We start from the raw sequence: 24,473 nt of genomic DNA on the forward strand, positions 1-24,473 counted from the left end.
ATCCTCCACCTTGCGGCGCCGGCACACCGGGTTCTAGTCCCGGTTGGGGCGCCGGATTCTGTTCCGGTTGCCCCTCTTCCAGGCCAGCTCTCTGCTATGGCCAGGGAGTGCAGTGGAGGATGGCCCAGGTGCTTGGGCCCTGCACCCCATGGGAGACCAGGAAAAGCACCTGGATCCTGGCTCCTGCCATCGGATCAGCGCGGTGCGCCGGCTGCAGCGGCGGCCATTGGAGGGTGAACCAACGGCAAAGGAAGACCTTTCTCTCTCTGTCTCTCTCTCTCACTGTCCACTCTGCCTGTCAAAAAAAAAAAAATAAATAAAAAATAAATAAATAAAAAAAATAAATAAATCTTTTTTATTGTATTTTTTAAAGATTTTATTTATTTATTTGAGAAGCAGAGTTACAGAGGGAGAGACAGAAAGGTCTTCCATCTGCTGGTTCACTCTCCAAATGGCCACAATGTCTGGAGCTGGGCTGATCTGAAGCCAGGAACCTCTTCTGAGTCTCTCACATGGGTGCAGGGGCCCATTGGGACATTCTCTGCTTTCTCAGGCCATTAGCAGGAAGCTAGACTGGAAGTGGAACAGCCGGGACCTGAAGCCAGTGCCACAGGCAGAGGCTTAGCCTACCACACCACAGCACTGGCCCTGTAAATCTTTAAAAAAAAAAAAATAAAAAATAAAGGAGCAACAATGGAAAAGTAGGTACAAGAAGTCTGCATCATTTTCTTCTTAAGGAACTAAAACCAAGCCTTTAGTTCAAGGTTTGAGAGTCAAGGTTCAGTCTCTGCATGAAGCCTCCTCCACATCCTTCAGCATACGTCCTATTCTTCGCCTTCTTTTTAACTCACACAGGCCTCTCCAATCTGCTATGATCTAACTGTGGATGGATTCATGACTACATGTATCATCTGCTCTCACCTCCTGGCCAAAAACCAAGTCTTCCCTGTCCTGCACTGCCATCCCACTCCATCTTCCACCCACTGCCACCACTCCAGCAGCTGCCTGAACTGGACGCAGGCACTGTGCTTTATGCAGCATCACCTACCTCTAGCTAGGAGGCTCTGTGATGCTGCAAATGCCTTCCACCCATGTGGTCCAGGTGCAGCCAGAAGCCCCAAGTGGTAAAGACCGAGCACTTGAAAAATGATTCATACATCTGTGGAAATGAGCCTTAGTTGACTCCCATTTATATAAATGTAGATAGTCAGATGTATGACTCAGCTTTAGCTCTCCGTGAAGTCAGGATGAAAATCCTTGTTTTCCAAGTGAGCAAATCCGAGTTGAGTTCTCAGTACATTGGTTCAAGGGGGAAACATTAAGATTCTCCCAACTGGGGCTGGCGCTGTGGTGCAGCAGGTTAAATCCTACACCTGAAGTGCCGGCATCCCATATGGGTGCCAGTTTGAGTCTTGGCTGCTCCTCTTCCAATCCAGCTCTCTGCTATTCCCTAGGATAGCAGTAGAAAATGGCCCAAGTCCTTGGGCCCCTGCACTCACGTGGGAGACCTGGAAGAAGCTCCTGGCTTCGGATAGGCACAGCTCCAGCCGTTGCAGCCATCTGGGGAACGAACCAGTGGATGGAAGACCTCTCTGTCTCTACCTCTCTATATAAGTATGTGTTTCAAATAAATAAAATAAATCTTTAAAACAAAATTGATTCTCCCAACCATTTAGGGGTAAAAAAAAGAAACAGAATACCAAGTCACCATAAATATACAACATCCCCAAGTGAATCCATATACCCAACTGATATATATATATATATATGTGTGTGTGTGTGTGTGTGTGTGTCTATATATATATATATATATATATATATATATATATATATATAGACAGGCAGAGTGGACAGTGAGAGAGAGACAGAGAGAAAGGTCTTCCTTTTGCTGTTGGTTCACCCTCCAATGGTCGCCGCGCTGCGGCCAGCACATCATGCTGATCCAAAGGCAGGAGCCAGGTGCTTCTCCTGGTCTCCCATACGGGTGCAGGGCCCAAGCACTTGGGCCATCCTCCACTGCACTCCCTGGCCACAGCAGAGAGCTGGCCTGGAAGAGGGGCAACCGGGACAGAATCCGGCACCCTGACTGGGACTAGAACCCGGTGTGCCGGCACCGCAGGTGGAGGATTAGCCTAGTGAGCCGCGGCGCCGGCCACCCAACTGATCTTGTGAATGCCACAGAAAGGCTGGTCAACAAAGGCAACTAGAAAAAGGCAGATCAGATAGGCCATCCAGCTCTATTAAGAAAAGGCAGGGGGGCTGGCGCCGTGGCTCACTAGGTTAATCCTCCGCTTGCGGTGCCAGCATCCCATATGGGCACCGGTTCTAGTCCCTGTTGCTCCTCTTCCAGTCCAGCTCTCTGCTGTGGCCCGGGAGTGCAGTGGAGGGTGGCCCAAGTGCACCCGCATGGGAGACCAGGAGAAAGCACCTGGCTCCTGGCTTCGGGTCGGCGTAGTTCTGGCCGTAGCGGCCGTTTTGGGGGTGAATCAATGGAAGGAAGACTTTTCTCTCCCCCCCCCCCCATCAAATAAAATAAAATAAAATCTAGAAGGGAAGGGCAGGGCAGGGCAGGGCAGGGCAGGGCAGGGCAGGGCAGGGCAGGCCGGCATTGTGGCGTAGCGGGTAAAACCGCTGCCTGCAGTGCTGGCATTCTATATGGGTGCCGATTCAAGTCCCAGCTGCTCCACTTCCAATCCAGTTCTCTGCTATGGCCTGGGAAAGCCATAGAAGATGGCCGACGTCCGACGTGGGAGACCCAGAAGAAGCTCCTGGCTTCGGATCAGCTCAGCTCTGGCCTTTGTGGCCATCTGGGGAGTGAACCAGCGGAAGGAAGACTGACTCTCACTCTCTCTTTCTCTCTCTTCCTCTCCTTCTCTGTCTGTGTAACTCTTTCAAATAAATAAATAAATCTTAAAAAAAAAAAAAAAAAAAAGCAAAGAAAGAAAAGGCAGTGCTGGCTCAAACCCATGTCCCAGACCTAGCAAATGGCCAGCCACAACATGCCAAGGAGCCTTCAAAGCTCTTAGAGCTTAATGACCCTCACCAGCAGCCAACGTTCACAGCTGGTGTTCCTGGATCTCCTAGCAATAGCATAATAATATAGTGGGGCATGTGTCCCTTCTCTGGCTGATCCATTCATCTCTCTCTCCATGTACATTCATCAACTGCCAAGTTTGCCATTAGCCTCTGCACCTAGAAGACAGGAACCCAGAAGACAGGAAATGCTCACTATCCTGAGTGGGATACTACTGAGCCTTGCAAGGGCAGACCCAGGCCAGGGACTGAAGCTGGCTGGCTAAAATTCTAAGCGTCCCCTGGTGGAAATCCACTGGAGGCAAGCTGGCTTTTCCCATGCTTTCCCCAACTTTTCTGCAAGTCCCTTTTCCACAAACCACTATCTATGATGCTTAGTGCAGGAACACGCAAGAAATACTTGTTCCATGGTGGCTCAACATTACCCTGGTCATGGCCTACAGACTTCTTCCCTTCAAATTACAGATCACTGGCATATTTGGCAGCATATTTGGGTCCCTGATCAAAAACTGTTCTTACTTTGTATGCACTATGTTCCCATTCACCCAGCGCTTCATGCTGGGCTGGCCTTCAGGCCTGTACCTAGCACAGTAGTGCCACCTGAGGGCTTCTGCCCTTGAGCTGACCCTGCCCTGTACCTGGCCATGCTCTTAACCATGCAGTGCTCAGCTGAAGGTGCTGCCTTGCCACCACCAGCAGATGGCCTGTTTCACTTCTCTCCAGAACCCTATCACTGACATTTTTCCTACTTAGTATTCGTTTCACAGTTACCAAGGCTCACATCCTGGTTCCACCACCCAAGAGCTGTGTGATTTTGGTCAAAACAATAGTTTTAGCTAAAAGTTCTTGAAGACTTGCCTCTTACCAAGCACTGCTGAGCTCTCCGCATGTACCACTTAATCTCATACTTGAAAAAACCTGCGAAGTGGGGTCCATGGATGTAGTATAGCAGGTAAGGTTGCCGACATCCCATGTGGGCACAGGTTTGAGTACTGGCTGCTCCACTTCCGATCCAGCTCCCTGCTAATGGCCTGGGAAAGCAGTGGAGAATGGCCCAAGTGTTTGGACCCCACATCCATGTGGGAAATCCAGAAGCTCCTGGCTTTGGGCTGGCTCACCCCTGCATGGCTGCTGCAGCCATCTGGAGAGTAAACCAGCAGATGGAGGATCAATCTTTCTATCATGTAACTCTTTCAAATAAATAAATAAAGTTTTAAAAGAAAAACCTGGTAAGTGCTATCATTAGCCCTGCTCACACATGAGAAAACTGAGACACAGGAAGATAGAATAATAATTGGCCCTAGGTTACACAGGGAATTAGTGCTGAAACATGCTCCTCTGTGCCTCAGACCCCTCACCTGGAACAGAGCTGACTACTTCGAGTGGTCCCATGGAACAAAGAGGCTTGCACGACAAAAAGCCCTGCGTTAGGTACAGGACAGCAGGGCTCTCGGGAAGCCATGTGTCCCATTTGTGCAGAGAGGGGTTCTCACTGAGCTGCTCATCTCTAGACTAGCATCAGAAGATTTAGGGATGTGAATGGAAAACAAAGTGTACACCTGTGTCTCAGCTACTTTGGGGAATATAGCTTAAGAGTGTGTCAGGTCCCAGTAAAGAAGCTACCAGGGGGCTGGCGCTGTGGCTTAGTGGGTAAAACTGCCGCCTGCAGTGCTGGCATCCTATATGGGTGCCAGTTTGAGTCCCAGCTGCTCCACTTCTGATCCAGCTCCCTGCTGTGGCCTTGGAAAACAGCAGAAGATGGCCCAAGTGCTTGGGTCCCTGCACCCATGTGGGAGACCCAGGAAGCTCCTAGCTCCTGGTTTCAGATCGGCTCAGCTCTGGCCGTTGCAGCCATCTAGGGAATAAACCAGCGGATGGAAGACCTCTCTCTCTCTGCTTCTGCCTCTCTGTAACTCTGCCTTTCAAATGAGTAAATAAATCTTTTAAAAAAGAAGACGCTGCTGCTGCCTGGGGATGGTAAGGACATGCATATAGTAAGAACCACGCTCTGGAGTTAAGTGTCTACAGGGACCTTGAGAAATGCAGCTCAGCAGACCGGCCAAGGCTACTTAAATACCAAGTTAGCTGAGCCAAGGCTTGAAGACCATTCCCAGGTTGATGCACAGGAGGAAGAGAAAGCAGAATGGAACCCAGAAGAAAACACAGTGACCCATGTTGAAACAGGAATGAGAAAGGGGCCTGGAATCATAGCTGTGTGCAAGATGAGCACCCAGATGAACGAACCCTGGTGAGAGAATGTGGGCACCACTTATAACCACACTCCCAAAGCAGGAGACAGGTGCCATGCTGGATGACTTTTGTTTTTTAGTTTGTGCCTTATTCCATCACCAAAAGACATGCAGTGCTTTATAAAGATGCACAATTGTAAGATTAGCTGGGGTTTTCAGCTGTTTATTACAGGAGTATACCTTGTATCAAACTAACTCTCCTACCAATATGAAGGAAAACTTCTAAAAAAAAATTAAAAAAGAACTGTTTGGAGGCACTGAAGAGGAACAAAAACAGACAAACGTAGATTACAACATTAAAAAAGATGCCAGCACTATGGTGTGGCAGGTTAAGCCACCACTTATGACACCAGCATCCCGTATCAGAGTGCTGATTTGCATCCTTGGTGCTCTGTTCCTGATCCAGCTCCCTGCTTATGCATCCAGGAAGTCAGGAGAAGAAGTATTTGGGTCCCTGTAACCCACATGGGAGATCTCAGTGGAGTTCTGGCTCCTGGCTTTTTCAGCCTGGCCCAGTCCTGGCTGTGTGGCTACTGGGAAGTGAACCAGCAGAGGGAAGATCTGTCTACCTGTTTCTATGTCACTCTACCATTCAAATAAATAAAATAATTTTCAAAACAAGGAAAACTTGGGGCCAGTATTGTGGTATAGTAGATAAGGCTATTGACTGTGATGGTGGCATCCTATATAGCCTGGGAAAGCATAGAGAATGGCCTAAGTCCTTGGGCCCTGCACCCACATGAGACCCAGATAAAGATCCTGGCTCCTGGCTTCAGCATGTCCCAGACCCAGCTGTTACAGCCTTTTGAGGAGTGAACCAGCAGACGAAAGACTTCTCTCTGTCTCTCCTCCTCTGTCTGTAACTCTGCCATACAAATAAATAAATAAATCTTTAAAAACAAATAAATTGATAAAACAAGGGAATATTTTTGGATGCTGTCTACTCATTTTATCTGTAGAATTTTATGCACAACAAATGCATTTGCAAATTCACACGATCATTCACCAAGAGACTATATGCTGATCAAAAAACAAATCTTGATCAATTTCTAAGCAATAAAGTCATACAGGGTAGGGACTAGCATTGTGACATAGCAGGTAAAGCTGCAGCCTGCAACAGCAACATTTCACATGGATTCAGTTTGTGTCCCGGCTACTCCACTTCTGATCCAGCTCCCTGCTAATGGCCTGGGAAGGCAGCGGATGAAGGCTCAAGTACCTGGGCCCTACTATCCATGTAGGAGACCTGGAAGAAGTTCCTGGCTTCAGCCTGGCCCAGCCCTGGTCACTGAGGCCCTGAGGCCATCTGGAGAGTGAACCAGTAGATGGAAGCTTGTGCTCTCACTCTCATTCTCTCTTTCAAAATAAATCTTTTGGGGCTGGCGCTGTGGCATAGCAGGTAAAGCCACCACCTAAAATGCTGGCATCCCATATGGGCGCCATTTCAAGTCTTGGCTGCTCCACTTCAAATCCAGCTCTCTGCTATGGCCTGGGAAAGCAGTAGAAGATGGCCCAAGTCCTTGAGCCCCTGCACCCATGTGGGAGACCCGGAAGAAGCTCTTGGCTCCTGGCTTTGCATCAGCACAGTTCTGGCCATTGTGGCCAATTGGGGAGTGAACCAGCAGATGGAAGACCTCTCATTCTCTCTGCATAACTCTTTCAAATAAATAAATTTTAAAAAGCCTACTCAAATATTTTTAAAAAACTAAAAAAATAGTCATACAGAGTATGATTTTCTGACAATGTATGACAATGTAATCAAATTGAAATCAATATCTAGAAAATCCCAATATTTAAAAAATAGGCAAAAATTTTTTTTTTTTTTGACAGGCAGAGTGGATAGTGAGAGAGAGAGACAGAGAGAAAGGTCTCCCTCTTGCCATTGGTTCACCCTCCAATGGCTTCCACAGCCGGCGCACCGCACTAATCCTGGTCTCCCATGGGGTGCAGGGCCCAAGCACCTGGGCCATCCTCCACTGCACTCCCTGGCCACAGCAGAGAGCTGGCCTGGAAGAGGGGCAACCGGGACAGAATCCAGCGCCCAGACCGGGACTAGAACCTAGTGTGCTGGCGCCGCAAGGCGGAGGTTTAGCCTATTGAGCCACGGCGTCAGCTGCAAAATATTTCTAAATAACCCATGAGTATTTATGTATTTATTTATTTATTTGAGAGACAGCACAAAACAGAGCTTTCATCCACTGATTCAATACCTAGATGCCTACAACAACTGAGGGGGCTAAACCCAGGAGCAATGAACCCAATCCAGGTCTCTCACATTCATAGCGGAAAAACAGTACTCAAGCTGGTCTCTCAGGAGAATTAGCAGAAAGCTGGAATTAGGAAATAGAACCAGATATCAAACCCAGGGACTCCAATGCATACTAACCAACAGCTTAACCACTAGGCCAAATGTCCATGCATAAATAACTCATTTAGTTACTTAGAAATCACAAGAAAATGAGAAAATGTTTTTAATTACAGTGGTAACAGCTCAACTACATGGGAGGCCTGGATTGCATTTGACCCAAGCTTTAGCCTGGCCCAGTCCCGTCATTGCAGGCATTTGGGGACTGAATCAATAGATGGGATCTCTGCCTCTCAAATAATTTTTTAAACTTTTAATTTATAAAAGGAGCATAGTAGACTAAGCTTCCGCCTGTGGTGTCAGCATCCCATATGGGCACTAGTTCAAATCCCTGCTGTTCCTCTTCCGATCTAGCTCTCTGCTTATGGCCTGGGAAAGCAGTGGAAGATGCCTCAAGTGCTTGGGCCCCCACACCCATGTGGGTGACTGGAAGAAGCTCCTGGCTCCTGGCTTTGGAACGGCTCAGACCTGGCGTTGCAGCCATTTGGGGCGTGAACCAGTGGATGGAAGACATTTCTGTCTCCCCCTCTCTAACTCGACTTCTAAAATAAATAAGTAAAATATTTAAACATTTTTAATTTAAGGGGCTGGTTCTGTGGTATAGCGGGTAAAGCCATTGTTTGCAGTGCCAGCATCCCATATGGGCGCTGGTTAGATCACTCTAAGCTTATTTGTTTTTGTTTTTGTTTTTCTATCTGGAGATAAATGGTTCAAGTCAGATCCATCACCTCCACACAGAGCTCGTCTATCCCCTAAGGTGACATATTTGAAGGCACCATCACAGTATCCCATTTTCTTCATAGCACTTACCTCTCTCTTGGTTTACATTCACTGTCTAATTCTTTTTTTATTTTTATTTTTATTTTTATTTTTTTTTTATTTTTTGACAGGCAGAGTGGACAGTGAGAGAGAGAGACAGAGAGAAAGGTCTTCCTTTGCCGTTGGTTCACCCTCCAATGGCCGCCGCGGCCGGCGCGCTGCGGCCGGCGCACCGCGCTGATCCGATGGCAGGAGCCAGGAGCCAGGTGCTTTTCCTGGTCTCCCATGGGGTGCAGGGCCCAAGCACCTGGGCCATCCTCCACTGCACTCCCTGGCCACAGCAGAGAGCTGGCCTGGAAGAGGGGCAACCGGGACAGAACCCGGCACCCCGACCGGGACTAGAACCCGGTGTGCCGGCGCCACTAGGCGGAGGATTAGCCTAGTGAGCCGCGGCGCCAGCTCACTGTCTAATTCTACTGACTGGAATAGCTGCTCCATGTGGGCAAGGACTAACTTGTGTTTTTGCCCATATATGTAAACACACGGTGGGTGCTGAATAAACACTTGGCATAAATGAAAAAATACTGCCTATTTCCAACACAGTCCTTTAATTCTCATAACCAGTTATTTGCTCAAGCCAAACTACACAGCATTACAGCCTTCACACATAGTTTGTCATGACAACCCAAAGAGCTTAAAACATCCTTCCCCCCAAGTTCCCTGCCATGCTTCACAGCACCCAACACCCAGCTGGGGAACCACAAACCTAGGGTCTACTCTACTTATGAAGCATTTCTTGAGGGTGGCCCTATTCAAACCACTAGTAAATAAACAAACTGTTAGGGTATGAGAAGGCCAGGAAGTTTTCATTCCAAATAGACATTACTTTTTTTAGCTATTTCTTTCTGTACCCACTGCTTAGTTGTATATAGTAATAGCGGGACAGGTCCTCTAGGACCCAAGATCTTAAAGATCAGTACTGTCAAGATTAGCCTGCCCAGGAATCCCCCAACATTACACACACCCATGGCACCACGTGAGTTTATGGATGCCAACAAGTCACTCTTTGGAATAGTGATCAAATCTTTAACAGAAAAAGATAAGATCCACGTAGTACCCCATGGGGGATCAGTACAGTTGGGAGAAATAAGAGCAATAGTTAAGGTTCTACTCCTTAGCCAAGATGGACTGGTAAATATATTTTCGGACAGCAAATACTCAGTACAGGTAGCAAAGACGATCCCTTTTGCAGTCTTTAACCTGACCAATAAGCCAACTGACCAGATGTTCACAACACTTAAAGAGCTAACTGAAAACAGAAAATACCCATGGTATATATCACACGTAAGATCACATACTGGGTTACCTGGCTTTATTTTCCAAGGCAACAGAAAAGTTGATTGTCTTATCTCCTGCAACACAGCTTCCATTGGACACTTAGAACAAGCCCGTATTTTACACCAAAAATTTCATATGTCAGCAAGCAGCATAAAATTGCTTTTCCCAGAGCTAACAATGAGCCAATGCAAACACCTAATGCACTCTTGCAAGAATTGTGCACCCCTCGGCCCGTTAGGCCCACTGCAACAAGCAGGAGTGAACCCACGAGGCCTTGCTCCTAATAAGCTATGGCAAGTGGACATCAACCACATTAACTCCTTTGGTAAACTTAAGTTTGTCCATGTGGTGGTAGATACTTGTTCAAAGGCTGTATTTGCAACAGCCCAATCCGGAGAAAAAGCTAGTAACGTGATAAAGGTGGTTAAATCAGCCATGCTAGTCCTGGGTGTCCCCTGGACCATAAAGACTGATAACGGGCCAGCGTAATCATCACAAGAATTTAATTCCTTCCTGAAACCTTGGAACATACAGTCTGCCACAGGTATCCCATACAACCCACAGGGTCAGGCAATCATTGAAAGAACTCATAGGATGATTAAAGATCTCTTACAAAGACAAAGAAACAATCATATGGCCTCAGACCCACAGCTTGCTTTGACTGAGGTCCTTTTCACTATCAATTTTCTTACTTTTGATTCCAAGGGATAAGCCCAGCTTATAAACACTGGGGATCCTTTCCATCCCAGACCCCAGCCCCTATGGTTAGGTGGAAAGACCCCCTGACAGGAGAATGGAAGGGACCACACCCTCTGCTAACCAAAGGTTGAGGATATGCTTGTGTCTTTCCAGAGAATGCCCGACAGCCCATTTGGGTACCAGCCAGAAACATCAAACCTGCAACTGACAGCCAACCAGAACCAGTTGAACAAGACCGAGAGTCCGCCTTGTTAGCAGACACACCTGCCCTATCATCCTACCCTGAGAAACTGCCCATAGCCATGCCTGTTACTGTTTTATACCCCACTAGCTCTGGTCAGCCACTCAAATGGCCCACAGCCTGTGTGCGGTCATGCCATTCCTGATAACCATTATTCCTCATTCCTACCCCTATCTGAGCAAGCAATCCTGTGGTCTCTCTCGATTTGAGCGCTGGTTAGTCAATGACGGGTAAGATCCCCTGGGGGACAACCTAAGACAGGCACAGCTCGTACGGAGACCACATGGAAACGGGTTCAACAATGGTATGGCCAAGAATCATGCCTCCCGTTGCTCAAAAATAAACGAAAAGGGGGAAATGTGGTGGAATGAGAAGACCATGCCAAGGTGGCCACTGGCAAGTGAGTGTCAGTTACTCAGGAATGGCTTTGAAACCCACCTGGCACCAGAGCCTGCCTGGCAACAGGCTGTGATTGGTTGGGGCATAGACTGCCCCTTGACCAGATTGGCTGGTCTTGGCTATATAAGATGTTGTTCCAACTGTAATAAACGAGTCTGCTTGCCTCAAGCCTGCTTTCACCCGACTCCCGGGGTCTGTGTGGTGACTCGGCGCCTCTTGCCCCTACCACGCTCCTCCTCTCAGAAACGAATCCACTGTAATATTGTTGAGAAATCAACAGCAACAACTGTCCTAATAACACATCTAACACTTGCATTAATCTAAAGGAAAGCAGTTATCAAATGAGTTAGGAAAGTTCCCTGAGGCCAGTGATTCAGATGATTGTAGGGAGGTTGTCCCCATCACCTCAGGGAAGGCTGCAGAGGAAACAGACAGGGATGGGACAGCAGGGTGCAGAGGATTTTGTGGTGGTGAGTAGTTCAGATTGCGAACTTCCTGACAGACAGTGGATCAAGCTAATCCCTAGGGTTCTATTTATAATTTAGTTCTATTTCTCTTGGTGCATTCACTGAGTTCACAATTTTTACAGAGCCTGTTAAGCATTATGCTGTGTTCAAGGTGCCATGACACAGAGGTGAGGAAGATCAGGTCCTTGCTGTCATTTAAGACTGTGGATGCTTGGGGCTGGCTGGTGTTGTGGTACAGTGGGTTAAGCTGCCACCTGCAACACTGGCATCCCATATGAATACCAACTCAAGTCCTAGCTGCTCCACTTCTGATCTACTTCCATGCTAACGCGCCTAGGAGAACAACAGAGGATGGCCCAAGTAGTGCCTGAGCCTCTTGCCTAAGTCACCACATGGGAAGACTCAGATGGAATTCCAGGCTCCTTGCTTCAGCCTGGCCCAGCCCAGCAGATGCAGTCATTTAGGGGAATGAAACCAGAGGATGTCAGATCTCTGTCTCTCCTTCCTTCCCTGTCACTCTGCATTTCAAATAAATAAAATAAATCTTAAAAAAAAAAGTGTGGGGCTGGTACTGTGGCAGAGTGGGTAAAGCCACCACATGCAGTGCCAGCATCTCATATGGGTGCCAGTTTGAGTCCTGGCTGCTCCACTTCCGAACCACCTCTCTGCTATGGCCTGGGAAAGCAGTAGAAGCCCCTGCACCCAACATAAGAGACCTGGAAGAAACTCCTGGCTCCTGGCTTCAGATCGGCCCAGCTCTGGCCATTGTGGCCATTTAGGGAGTGAACCAGCGGATGGAAGACTTCTCTTTCTCCCTCTCTCTGCCTCTGTAACTCTTTCAAATAAATGAATAAATCTTTAAAAAAAAAATGTGTAGATGCTGGAGCTAAACTTCCTAGGTTCAATTCCCACTTTGCCCTTTTTCAGCTGTGTGAACTGAATCTCCTCATCTGTAAAATGGACATAATAGAAGAACCCACCTCCTACAGTTCTTATAAGAATTAAAATAAGCATATTAAAGTAATGAGGGGGCCAGTGCTGTGGTGTAGTGGGTAAAGCTGTTGCCTGCAGTGTCAGCATCCCATATTGGCGCCAGTTCGAGTCCTGGCTACTCCACTTCTGATCCAGCTCTCTGCTATGGCCTGGGAAAGCAGTAGAAGATGGCCCAAGTCCTTGGATCCCTGTACCCACGTGGGGGACCTGAAGAAGCTTCTGGCTCCTGGCTTCAGATTGGTGCAGCTTGGCCATTGCAGCCATCTGGGGAGCGAACCAGCAGAAGGAAGACCTTTCTCTCTGCCTCTCAAGTAAATAAATAAATCTTTTTTTTTTAATAAAAAAAAGATTTATTTATTTGGAAGAGTTACAGAGAGAGAGAGAGAAGGAGAGGCAGAGAGAGAGAAGTCTTCCATCTGCTGGTTCACTTCCCAGTTGACCGCAACAGCTGGAGCTGCACTGATCCGAAGCCAGGAGCCAGGAGCTTCCTCCAGGTCTTCCCACAAGGGTGCAGGGACCCAAGAACTTAGGCCATCTTCTATTGCTTTCCCAGGCCATAAGCAGAGAGCTAGATAGAAAGTGGAGCAGCTGGGACTTGAACCAGCATGCATATGGGATGTCGGCATTGCAGGCAGTGGCTTTACCCTTTACATCACAGCGCCGGCCCCAATAAATAAATCTTTTAAGAAAATAAATAAGCTGGCGCCGTGGCTCACTAGGCTAATCCTCCGCCTTGTGGCGCTGGCACACTGGGTTCTAGTCCCGGTCAGGGCGCCGGACTCTGTCCTGGTTGCCCCTCTTTCAGGCCAGCTCTCTGCTGTGGCCAGGGAGTGCAGTGGAAGATGGCCCAAGTCCTTGGGCCCTGCACCCCATGGGAGACCAGGATAAGTACCTGGCTCCTGGCTTCGGATCAGCACGGTGTGCCGGTCCCAGCGCACCGGCCGCAGCAGTCATTGGAGGGTGAACCAACGGCAAAGGAAGACCTTTCTCTCTGTCTCTCTCTCTCTGTCTACTCTGCCTGTCAAAAAAATAAATAAATAAAATAAAGAAATCTTAAAAAATTAGATTAGTGCCTAGCCACAGAAAGCATTCTGTAAGTTTTAGCTGTTGCAGTTCTAGGAGTTTTCATTCTAGTGGAGGGAGGTAGAGACAAACAAAAAATAAAGATCAAGTTGAGATATGTTCAGTGAAGAAAATTTAAAAGAATGACATTGGCTGGTGCCACGGCTCACTTGGCTAATCCTCCGCCTGCGGCGCTGGCACCCCAGGTTCTAGTCCCAGTTGGGGCACCAGATTCTGTCCCGGTTGCTCCTCTTCCAGTCCAGCTCTCTGCTGTGGCCCAGAAGTGCAGTGGAGGATGGCCCAAGTGCTTGGGCGCTGCACCTGCATGGGAGACCAGGAGGAAGCACCTGGCTCCTGGCTTCGGATCGGCCATTTGTGGGGGTGAACCAATGGAAGGAAGACCCTTCTCTATCTCTCTAACTCTGTCCAAAACAAACAAACAAAAAGAATGACATGACAGAGAGCTTCATGTATTATTCAGGCATTCAGTAAAGGTCTTTCTAAAGAGATGGCACTTAAACTGAGACCCAAATGGCAAGGAGTCTTATGTGAAATTATCTAGGAAAAGAACATTCCAGAAATAAATAGCGAGTGAAAACTCTTCAAGGCAAGAACAAGCTTGGCATGTTCTAGGGACAAAAAGCATATGCAATACAATGTGGGGAGAAGGGAGGGAGAGAGGGAGAGAGAATAATGCAAAATGGAGTTGATAAGGCAAGCAGTTGCCAGATATCATAGACCCTTACAGGTCAGGGTAAGGAACCAGATTTAAATGTAATTATGAGTTGGGGGAGTGGTTTAGGAGGAAGTTGGAGGATTTGACTTACATCTAAAACAGATCAGTCATGCTACTGTGGGAAGAATAGGTTTGGGTAGAAGAAAGAAAGCAGGGAGATTACTGTAGTACTGCCATAAAGCAATGATGGTGACTTTGTCCGGAATGGTAGGAGAGCAACAGATTTGGGATTTCTCAAATACAGAATCAACAAGACTTATACCTTACACAGCAGTCTGCTACACAAAGACCTGAATGTTCTGACCATGAAGTAGGCAGGCATACAGGTTAAAACTGATCAGATTTGTGAGCTGGAAGACCACGCCTTCACCACGCCCCTGTGTGACTTCACGCCCTGATACCTTCGCCATGCCTCTTTGTGACCTTACACTCTACCTGATACCCCACCACGCCCCACGTGACATCAGGCTCTATCTGACCATACCTGAGTGCCCACCTGGCCACAAGCCACTCCCCTGTGGAAAATATATAAAAAGGCAGGGAGTGTTGCAAAAGCTCTCTCGGCCTCTGCGGTGCTGCTGGTGATAGGCGGTGGACAGCAGCTCGAGGGCTTGCTGCATGTGGCTCTGGCCTGCTCTCCGAGTGGTGTGGACGTTACTCCAGCTCCCAGACTTTCCCCTCTCTCCTACCTGAACTAGAGCCTTCACTTTCCTAGATACATCTTGCACTAAATAAAAGTTTAAAATGTACCATGTTGCCTCGTTTATCTGTGCCGGTATTTAGAATTCTTCTCTAAATATTAGGCAAGAACCCTCTCAGGCTTATTAATATCAGGGATTTAGTAATAAGCCCGTGGTGAAATCGTACGGCACCCCAAATTCCGGTAGCACATGTGGCACCCCGGATAGCATTTCTATGGAACTTTAAGGGGCCACATTTCAGGGTAAATTTTAAGGGGTCTTTTCCGATTTCAATCAGTGCTAGTCACTGCACTTAGTTTCCAAGCATAGATTGAGATTTGCAATAGATTAGGCCTAGGCTCAGATAGGCATGTGAATTCAGCTTGATCACTTAATCACCATGAGACCTAATATAAGTTATTCTTGCAACCTTCTCACCTGTGCAATGAAGATAACAATTCTTAGCTCAAAGGGTAACTGTGAAAGATAAATAAGATAATGCATGAAAAGCATTTCACACAGAATGTGGCCTCAGCTGGAGCTTGATGAATACTGCCGCCATCATTATAAGGTATTAGACACTTTCACATTCGTTCCAATGGGCTAATGGCAGTCATGTTTCTCCTGGCCTCCCTGCCTTCAATTCCCTCTTATCTGTCCTAAATCAGCTGGAGGACTGTGCCTACAGCATAACTCAGTCATCGCATCTCCCTTTCATAAACACTGCAATGGCTCCACTACCTACAGATTAAAATTCAGATGATATGTGTGGGGAAATTAGATACACCAGGCAATTCAAAGATGGTACCCAAAGTAAGTAAGGTGGGTGGAACCCAAAGTTGTTTACCACCAAAGCTAATTGGTCATGTAACATCAGGGGAAGTGACAACAACTGATGACGAGTGTATAGACATATGGCTAGTCCTATAAAAATCGCCCTATAAAATGACCTTTAAGTGATTGGTTAGTCCTTATGCCCTGCCCCAATGACTCTGCAGTTTTGTGCTTTAAAAGGCTTTGCTACATGTGCAATAAATGAGTTCTTGACTTGACTCCCCGCTGCGTCTGACTGTCTCCAGGATTGGGAGGCTGGGAAACGGGTGAACAGCGTGCTTACCTTCCCTCAGGCCCAGTCCATCCTCGTACGGGTGGACTAAGACCCTGCAATATGCATAGTCCTGCATATTCAGGACCCTCCTGAATACCTATGCAGCCCCTTATTTCCTAATCTATAGCCATGACCAATTATTTTCAGTTCCCTGAAAAACTTCTGTTCCATCTTACCATATTTTTGCCAATGCTGTTCCCTCTGCATGAAGTATAGTTTCCCCTTGTGTACCTATTGAACAATTATTCATCTGTCCAGACACATCTTAGATACCATTTACATGACACCCCTTGCTATGGTTCGTATATCCCCAGCAAAACTCATGTTGAAATAAATTCCATTGTGAAGTATTAAGAGGTAGACTAGGTGGGACCACTAAGAGGTGAACGGGTCCTGATTAATGATTAGTGAATTAATGGCTCCCTCTGGAGTGGCTTTGTTATAAATGTGAGCTCTCTGTCTCGGTTGGCTTGCTCTGTCTTGCTATGTGATGCTCTGCACCGTGTCATGATCTGGAAGGAAGGCTCTCACTGGATGCCAAGCAGAAGCCAGCACCAGGCTCTTTGAGTTACAGAACCATGAGCTAAATAAATGTCTCTTCTTGATAGATTACCCAGTTTGTGATATTCAGTTATAGTATCTGAAAACAGACTAAGACTTCCCATTTCCCATCACCTAAGCCAGACTGCTATCTCCTTTCTGTTATCATTGTATACTGTCCATAATTCCAATACTGCAAGTATAGGTTTAGAATATGTCATCTCCAATTGAGAACAACCTAAAGGCAGGGCCTATGATCACAGATATATGCAAGCCCCTGCAGAGTAGCCATGAAGGAAACATTGGATGAATGAATGGAGAGCAATGCAGAAGCAGGAAGATTTTATGAATAACACCTCTTCAATATTTTTTGTTCCTAATCAGTGCTCATCTCAGGAAGGCTTTACTCTTGATGCTTAGGAGAAAGGGCTTTGGAATCAGAAAGCAATGCACCGGAGTATTGCTTCCACCACATCTACCACACATGACCCTGAACCTTTACTTATCATAAGACTCAGCCTAGGGTCCAGCGCTGTGGCATAGCAGGTAAATCCGCCACCTGCAGAGCCGGCATCCCATATGGGTGCTGGTTCAAGTCCCAGCTGCTCCACGTCCAATCCAGCTCCCTGCTATGGTCTGGGAAAGCAGTAGAAGATGGGCCCCAGTACCCACATGGGAGACCCAGAAGAAGCTCCTAGCTCCTGATCAGCGTGGTTTTGGCTATTGCAGCCAATTGGGGAGTGAATCAGAGGATGGAAGACCTCTCTCTCTGCCTCTCCTTCTCTGTGTAACTCTTTCAAATAAATAAATCTTTACAAAAACAAAAGAAGGGGCCAGTGCTGTGGTATAGGAGATAAAGCTGCCACCTGCAGTGCCGGCACCCTATATGGGCACCAGTTCGAGTTCCAGCTGCTGCACTTACAATCCAGCTCTCTGCTATGGCCTGGGAAAGCAGTGGAAGATGGCCCAAGTCCTTGGGCCCCTGCACCCACATGGGAGACCTGGAGGAAGGTCCTGGTTCCTGGCTTCGGATCAGTGCAGCTCTGGCCATTGCAGCCAATTGTGGAGGGAACCAGCAGATTGAAGGCCTCTCTGTCTCTGTTTCTCTCTCTCTCTCTGCCCCCCCGCTCCCCCCCCCCGCCTCTCTCTCTCTCTTTGCCTCTCCTTGTCTCTTTGTGTAACTGACTTTCAAATATATAAATCTTAAAAAAAGGAAAATGCATGATTAATTTACAAAGCTGGAAATCCAGATTATTTTCACAAAATTTAAAAACTATTCAAAAAGTCTATCACCACCATATAGTCAAAAAAAAAAAAAAAAAAAAAAAAAAAAAAAACTTTCGCAGGTTGAATTAAGCCTATAAGGCTCCAGTCCACACCACTTTTTTTTTTTTTTTTTTTTTTTTTTTTTTTTTTTTTTTTTTTTTTTGACAGGCAGAGTGGACAGTGAGAGAGAGAGACAGAGAGAAAGGTCTTCCTTTGCCGTTGGTTCACCCTCCAATGGCCGCCGCGGCCGGCGCGCTGCGGCCGGCGCACCGCGCTGATCCGATGGCAGGAGCCAGGAGCCAGGTGCTTTTCCTGGTCTCCCATGGGGTGCAGGGCCCAAGCACCTGGGCCATCCTCCACTGCACTCCCTGGCCACAGCAGAGGGCTGGCCTGGAAGAGGGGCAACCGGGACAGAATCCGGTGCCCCGGCCGGGACTAGAACCCGGTGTGCCGGCGCCGCTAGGCGGAGGATTAGCCTAGTGAGCCGCGGCGCCGGCCTACCACTTTTGAAAAGGATTTAAAGGGCCGACGCTGTGGCTCACTAGGCTAATCCTCCACCTTGCGGCGCCAGCACACCGGGTTCTAGTCCCGGTTGCTCCTCTTCCAGGCCAGCTCTCTGCTGTGGCCCAGGAGTGCAGTGGAGGATGGCCCAAGTGCTTGGGTCCTGCACCCTATGGGAGACCAGGAGAAGTACCTGGCTCCTGCCATCAGATCAGTGTGGTGCACCGGCCGCGGCGGCCACTGGAGGGTGAACCAACGGCAAAGGAAGACCTGTCTCTCTCTCTCTCTCTCTCACTGTCCACTCTGCCTGTCAAAAAACTTTTTTAAAAATTAAAAAAAATAAAAGGATTTAAGGGCAGGCATTATAGTACAGTAAGTTAAATTGCTGTTTGAGACACCCACATCCAATATTGAAGTGCTGGTTCTAGTCCCAGCAACTGCACTTCTGATCCAACTTCCTGCTAATGCACACCCCAGGAGGCAGTAATAGTGGCTTACATATTTGGGTCCCTGCCACCCATGTGGGAAACCCAGATTGAATTCAGAGCTTCTGGCTTTGGCCTGGCTCAGCCCAGGCTACTGCAGGCATTTGGAATAAACAAGCAAATGGAAGATACACCTCCCTCTTTCTCTCTCTCTTCTTTTTTTTTTTTTAAGATGTATTTATTTTACTTGAAAGTCACTGTTACACACAGAGAGAGAAGAGGCATAGAGAGAGAGTTCTTTCATCTGCTGGTTCACTCCCCAGATAGCTACAATGGCTGGAGCTGCACCTATTCAAAGCCAGAAGCCAGGAGCTTCTTCTGGGTCTCCCATGTGGGTACAGGGGCCCAAGGACTTGGGCCAGCTTCCACTGCTTTCCCAGGCCACAGCAAAGAGCTGGATGGGAAGTGGAGCAGCTGAGTCTCGAATCAGCGCCCATATGGGATGCTAGCACCACAGGTGGCAGCTTTACCCACTATGCCACAGCACCGCTCCCCCCTTCTTTGTCCCTTTCCTCCCAACTCACTCCCTTTCTAGTAGTTGAAAATAAACTTTTTTTTTTTAAAGATTACTTGAGGAGCCAGCATTGTGGTATACCAGGTTAAGCCATCACCTACAACATGAGCATCCCACATGGATGCCAGTTTGAGTCTCGACTGCTCTACTTCTGATCCAGCCCCCTGCTAATGTGCCTGGGAAAGCAGCAGAGATGGCCTAGGTCTCTGGGCCCCTGTACTCATTGCAACCAGCTGGGGAATGAACCAATGGATGAAAGCTCTCCCTCTCTGTAATTCTGATCCTCAAATAAATAAGTAATCATATGTTTTTTTAAAAAGACTATTTGAAAGACAGAGCTATACAAAGAAATATAGAGACAGATATCTTCTACCCACTGGTTTACTTCACAGGTAGTTGCAAAAGCCAGGGTTGGGCCAGGCTAACTCTATCCAGGTCTCCCACATGGGTGGTAGGGACCAAAATACTTGGGCCCCCTTCTTCTGATTTCCTATGTGCATTAACAGGGAGCTGGATTGGAAGTGGAGCAGCCAGAACATAAACCAGCACTCTAAGATAGACTGCTGGCATTTCTGGCAGTGGCTCGAGCTGCTGCACCGTAACACTGGCTCCTGCTCTTTTTTTTTTTTTTTTTTTTTTTTTTTTTAAGATTTCTTTACTTGAAAGAGTTAGAGAGAGGCAAAGGGAGGTAGGGAGGTAGGGAGGTAGGGAGGTAGGGAGGTAGGGAGGTAGGGAGGTAGGGAGGTAGGGAGGTGGAGAGGTGGAGAGGTGGAGAGGTGGAGAGGTGGAGAGGTGGAGAGGTGGAGAGGTGGAGAGGTGGAGAGGTGGAGAGGTGGAGAGGTGGAGAGGTGGAGAGGTGGAGAGGTGGAGAGGGAATCTTCCATCCACTAGGTTTGCTCCCTAGATGGCCGCAATGGCCGGCCCTGCTCATTTCTTAACTCAGGGCAGGTGGTACCTTCTTCAGGTGTATTTCCCCTAATCCTTTATCCTAACACTCACCATGTAATAACAACAAACATGTATGAACACCTATCCTGTGCCCGTGTTTTATCTGTAAAAATCCATCTAATCCTTACAACTCTGAGATAGGTAATACTACCATCCTTATCTCACCTAAGATCAAGCAACCTGCCAGAGGTCACAGGGTTAAGAGAAAGCAAGAGGGATGGGCACTGTGGCCTAGTGGGCACCCCATTCTGCAGTGCTGGTTCGAGTCATTTTCTTACAGTTCAGTTTCCTAAGAATGAATCCTGAAAGCAGCAGATAACTGCTCAAGTTGTTGGGTCCTTCCACCCATGTGGGAGACCCACATGAAGTTTCTGGCTTCTGACTTCAGCCTGGCCCAAGCCTGGCTGTTGCAGGCACTTGGAGAGTGAACTAGAGGATGGAAGACCTCTGTTTCACAAAAATAAATAGTTTTAAAATGAAAACTAAATTTAAAAAATAACAGCACTGTCACTTGGAAAAAAATCAGGAAGCGTCTTGGCAAGACCTTGAAGAAAGAATGTTTCCTCCGGCAGGCATCAGTGAGAAGGAGAGCCCAAGAGAAGAGCAGCACGTGCTGAGGCACTGAGACACACAGCCTTTATCCGAAGATCTGCAGCCAGCCCGGAGTGGCTCACATGCAGGAACACACTGGGAACATCCAGAGGGGCAGGAGGCGAGACAGCTACTGAGCACACAAGGCTTTTCCAGGGCTTATTTTGCCAGTTGCACTGAGGTATAATTTACATACTATACAGCTCATCTCTTTTATGTGTATAATTCATTGATTTTTAATCAATTTAGAGTTGTGCAACCATCACCCCCAAAAAAGATACCTTCTGCTCCAAGTAACCACTGATCTTCCTGTCTTTCCAAATGAGCCTTCCCATTAAAAGCAGAAACAAAACAAAAAACCCCGATATTTTTAAAAATATTTTTTAAAAAATCACTCAAGTTGTGCAGATTGCTTGGAGGTGGGATAAAACTAAAGGACACCTCTGTCACTGCTTCCCAGAATGCTCAGATTTCCACCAGCTGAAGGCCTTCCAGTGTCTGACAATCCCCTTTCTTAGCCTAATCCTTTCCCTGGCCGGATATTCCCCTAGCCGGATATTCCCCTAGATGTTTTTTCACAAGCAGCACCTAATTAGTCCAAGTATCAGGTCAGTAGTTAATTTAATTAATCAAGATTGTGTGCACTTAACACAGGAAACCAGCGGCATTTTTATACTTGTCACCAGTGCAAGAAAATGCCCTTGCAGTTCGCTCTGTTGCATAAGGCCCATATTTGTGCTCCGCACACCATTTTTGTTTTGTTTTGGAAATGCCAGGATTGTACTGTGGGAGTCACTGCTCGTCTCCCCGCAGCACATCTTACTCCACAAGGGAGACTACAGCATCACCACGGATCTACAAATGCTCAGCTCCCTGTTCTGCATGAGGTAGTGAGATACTGCTTTTCTTAAATGCTTGCTGATTTCAAAAAGCACCTGGGCACAAGGAGCTGTTCATTAAGTAGTTGTTGACTTTGGGTCAACAGCCTGAAAACAGTGTGGGGATAATGAAAAGCCTACATTTCCGTGACACCTCCAGAGCTGAGTTACTTAAATTTCCTGAGCTCCAGTCTCTTTACTTCTAAAACTAAGTAAATAAATAAATTGCTCCTGCCTTTTAGTTTGTTGTGATGATAAACCAGGCTACAGGGTAAGCAGAAGCCCACAGCACAGCCCGCAGCGCACCTGGCACCCATCACAGACAGTAGAGAGCACCTGGCTCCTCTTCTCTTTCCCTGTCCTCTGAGGCCTGAAAACAAACAGAAAACAGCATCCCTTGGTGTATGGCAGTGCTTGCCGTGTGCAGACTGCTCTGCGTATATCAAATACGCTCATCAAAAGCGGGCATTTGAGAAGCACCTAATCGACTTCATGCATCCAGAAATGACATCACCAGATTAACTGCCATTACTCGATAAACAAACAACTCGGGTTCTTTCAACTGATACTTCAAAATCCCTACTTACTTTTCTCATGTTCCTTCCAATAATTTCCTACGAGGTGGACCTGTCAACAGGAGGGACAAAAAAAAAAAAAAATTATCACCAACACCCTCAAGATCATGGCCTCGCTGCTCAAAGCCCCAAACTCTTCACTGGAATCTCCGGAACTCAGTCCAGCTACCTCCGAGGAGTTCCGATCCTGCCTACGGGACTCGTTCACAGCCGGTCCGCGCCCAAGCCGGGGAGAAACGCACACAAACTAGTCAGCGACGCTGCGCCGCGCGTTGCCCGGATACGGTTGTCGGGAGTTGGGGCGTCGCGTCGGGCGGCGGAAACCCTGAGGCGAACGCCGCGGCGCCCGCGTCCTGAGTGCCGTCGGAAGGCTTGGTCCCCAGCCTCCCCTGACACGATTCCTTCTTCCGTGGGAGGCGGCAAACAAAAACGCTCCCTCGGCGGAAGAGCGCTCCCCGAGTTGCAAAGCGCCGCTCCCGCAGACCTCGCCGCCCCACGTCCCGCCATTGTTACGCGGGCGGCCAGCGCGGCCTCCGGAGAACAAACGTCTCCCCGCCCACGCCCCGGGGTCTCAACAGCTAACGGGGGCCGCGCGGGCGCGCTGGGGGCCCCCACCCCTCAGCCTCCGCCCGGCGTTCCAAGCCCCCTCAGCCTCGCGCAGGGCTGCGAGCGAGTCGTCCCGGTTCGTGGGCCGGCGCTGGCCGCTCTCCACCACCCAGCCTGGGGGAGGACGCGGCGACAGCCCGCCAGCCCAGGTGCTAACTAACGGGCAGGCGGGCCCTCAGGCCAGCTACCTGTCGCGCCCTCTCCCGCACCTCCGCTGCAAGCCAGACTGGGGCTCCCCAGGCCCGCGGGGCGCGGCACCGCACGCTAATTGCCCCGGCGGGCGGGCGGGCGGGCGAGCCCCTCGCCTCAGCGTGCCCGCCCCGACCCCGCCGCCCCGTGCCCCAGAGCCCCACTCCCCCACGGCCGTCACTGACGCCCCCAGCCTGGACCCCCGCAGTCCGGCGGGGTGGGCTGTGGCGTCCACGGGGGGCTTTGGGGGTTGTGGAGGTGCCCGGCCGGCCACGCGCCGGGGGCGGGGCGCGGGGCGAGCCGGCCGGCGGTTGGCGTTCGGAGCTGGCGCGCGCGGGTCCGGCCACGCGGCCGCCGGGCCACGCCCAGGCCACGCCCCCTCCCCGCCCAACTCCCCGCCGGCCCGGCCGCGGGTGGCGTGGCCGTGTCCACCCCGCCGCGGAGCCGGGGTCCGGGACGCAGAGGGCGGCTTCCCGTCCTCAGCCCATTTTGCAGAAGAGGCGAGCTGAGGCCTGCCCAGAGGCGCAGCGGGGCAGGCCGGGGGCGCAGCACGCTGGGCCTGGCATTGGTCTCCTTTCCTCTGGATCGACCTGGAATGGCGGCCCCACGAGCGCAGGCACCGTGCGGTCCTCGCGTTCACTGTGTGGCGCACTAGGCAAACTGTTAGAATCAATAACTCTTAAGCCTGACCCTCCATACTCCGAGTGGCCCCGCGGGTTCCACCAGGGGGACAGCGACACAGAATCGCTGATGGGGGGAGAGAGCACCCAGCCTGCAGGTCTCTGATGCAGAGGCGCTGGGAGAGCCCATGTATGCTTTTAAATAGATTGTCAGGCAAAGAATTAGCGTCAGGGTAGGAGGGGAGCCCAGCTAGGGGGCGACTGGATTTAGGTGGTGACAGCGTAGAAAGCGCTGGAAATGTTGGAGGTAGATTTTGGAGAATTACAGGAATTTGAAGGGCTGGAGAGGGAGAAATCAGGAGGACGTTCCTGAGGGGTTGGCGGGTGTACCTAAAACGGGAGACCCCACCAGAGAAACGGGTTTGATGTAATGGTAACAAGTGTTCTATTTGGGGGTTATGGTGCCAGGTCCAGGTGACATCTAGACAAATGGATGTACGAGTCTGAAGGTGTGAATTTGGGGCTTATACATGGTGTTTACAGTCCTAAGAATGAAAGACATCCAAGAAGCAGGCCCAGGACAGAGCCCTGAAGGTTTAGTTCAGGCGGAGGATGAAGGGCCTGATAAGGG

The 24,473-nt window shown here is 49.0% G+C and overlaps 1 long non-coding RNA gene across 1 annotated transcript; it reads right to left on the bottom strand.

Moving 5' to 3' along the window:
• Positions 1-22,083: 22,083 nt before the first annotated feature.
• LOC127487674 (uncharacterized) lies at positions 22,084-22,735 on the bottom strand. The gene is made up of 3 exons (XR_007914722.2): positions 22,597-22,735; positions 22,440-22,479; positions 22,084-22,222 (listed from the first exon to the last, which is right to left on the bottom strand). It is a non-coding gene; the product is annotated as an uncharacterized lncRNA (long non-coding RNA).
• Between the last annotated feature and the right edge of the window lie 1,738 nt (positions 22,736-24,473).

This window comes from Oryctolagus cuniculus, chromosome 11, assembly GCF_964237555.1.
Source record: "Oryctolagus cuniculus chromosome 11, mOryCun1.1, whole genome shotgun sequence".
Lineage (NCBI taxonomy): Eukaryota > Metazoa > Chordata > Mammalia > Lagomorpha > Leporidae > Oryctolagus > Oryctolagus cuniculus.